The sequence below is a fragment of the Microtus ochrogaster genome, linkage group LG4 (genome assembly GCF_000317375.1).
Source record: "Microtus ochrogaster isolate Prairie Vole_2 linkage group LG4, MicOch1.0, whole genome shotgun sequence".
In the NCBI taxonomy this organism is placed as follows: domain Eukaryota; kingdom Metazoa; phylum Chordata; class Mammalia; order Rodentia; family Cricetidae; genus Microtus; species Microtus ochrogaster.
Genome location: NC_022030.1, coordinates 20,364,351 through 20,366,242, shown reverse-complemented (window position 1 = coordinate 20,366,242; position 1,892 = coordinate 20,364,351). Strand labels below are relative to the sequence as shown.

General features: G+C 49.0%; 1 pseudogene; it reads right to left on the bottom strand.

Annotated features, from left to right (window-relative positions):
- Nucleotides 1-1,101: 1,101 nt before the first annotated feature.
- Nucleotides 1,102-1,565, bottom strand: LOC101980818 (annotated as a pseudogene).
- Nucleotides 1,566-1,892: the final 327 nt, after the last annotated feature.

Here is a 1,892-nt window from a genome sequence, read left to right as displayed (position 1 = left end):
TGTGTGGAAGTGTCTCTGACTCTTTGTCTTCCTCCTCCTGGGTTGTCTTGTTCAGCCTTGATCTGAGGGTTTGTGCCTAGTTTTATGGTGTCTTGTCATGCGGTGTTTGGCTGATATCCCTGGGAGGGCCTGCTCTTTTCGGAAAGGAAATGGAGGAGAAGTGGAGCTGGGGTGGCGGGGACTGGAAGAAGTGGAAGAAGGAGAAACTTCAATCAGAATGTATTGAAAACAAAAAGAAAAGAAAAGACTTCTTAAAAGTCACACACAGTCACATAACCACACAGAGGGCACTGGGTGGCACACCTAAAGCTCCCCGGGTCCCTCCTGTTCTGCTGGGTTGGCCCTCAAGGAAACAGTAGGCTTAGGTTGGGAAGGGGGGGCCCACTTGTCCTCTCAGTCAGACTGGTTCCGCCAGGGCCATGGACGGCATAACCTGTCTTGCTTGTGAAACCCATGTTGGGCAACTGGGCTCGAATGTGGATGCCTGAATTCCGGGGAGAGATGAGCTGGAACACCTGAGTCTGGTGTCCTGAGGGAGCAGAGTGCCAGGCACATTCTCAGGGAAGGAGGAGAGGACTGGGAGCTGGACATCCAGGTTCTGGGCATGCAGGACCACAACCCCACTGGGTTTTGCTGTTGGAGGGAGAGCTCTAGTCATGGTAAATAAAATACAAGACGCACAATGCAGTCTGGATTGCCAATAAATAATTAGATTTGGTCTTGGTATAAGTATATTCCCACGTAACAATCTTGGAGCCTTCATTGTTTCTCTGAAGCTCCAAGTAGAGTCCGTGTGGTGGTGCACACACAGAACTCCAGCCCTCATCCTTGGGCAGGGAGGTCCTAAGTTCAAGGACAGCCTAGGCTTCACTTTGAGATGCTGTCTGAAAACACAACTGAACTCCTGGGAGCCGGGAAGATGGCTCAGCAGAGCCGGCAGGGGTGGCGCACACCTTTAAACCCAGCACTTGGGAGGCAGAGGCAGGTGAATCTCTGTAAGTTTAAGGCCAGCTTAGTCTAACAGAGTGAGCTCCAGGACACCCAGGCCTGTTACACAGAGAAATCCTGTCTTTTTTTTTGTTGTTGTTGTTGTTGTTTTTTAAACTTTTAATGATGTAAACAAAAATATGCCTAAAAGCGAAGCTTCTGGAAAAACCATTTGTTCTTCCCTATCTTGTATTGTTCCTCATATTTGACCTTGGCTTCCCGCCTTGCCTTGCGTTTCAGGTCTGGGTCCCTAAAGACATCCTTGTTGACAACAGTTTTGTCCAGGGGGATGTCCACAGAGTACCTTGTGGGCATCAGGTGGTTGTAGTTATAAACCTTCACAAAGAACTTGATCTTGGATCTCTTGGCGACTTTCTTCTTGTCCATGGCAGCTGTCACTTTTCGGGGATAGCAGTCAATTTCAGTCACCAGGGCATGGCTGTAAGGGCGGTTGGAGGTGCCATCATCAATGTTCTTCACGATGACGGCTTTGCGTCTGGAGTATCGTCTAGCCAGGACGAGCACCACTTTCCCGGGTTTCATGAACTTGCCCATTTCGACAGCGAGCAGCCGGTTCCCAGCAGGAGAAATCCTGTCTTGTGAGGGGCAGGTAAGGCGAGAAAAAAGGATGGCTCCACAGACAAAGGCGCTTGCTGTGGAAACCTAACAATCTAGGCTCAGTGGTTAAGAGCACCAACTGCTCGTTCATAGGACCCCAGTTCAATTCTCAGCACCCACATGGTGGCTCACAGCTGTCTGTAAATTTAGCTCCAAGAAAGAATCTAGTACCCTTTTCTGGCCTCCATGGGTAGCAGACATGCTCACGGTGCACAGACATACAGGCAAAATTTCTGTACACAAACAGATAGAAAAAAAGAAAGAAAGAAAGAAAGAAAGAAAGAAAG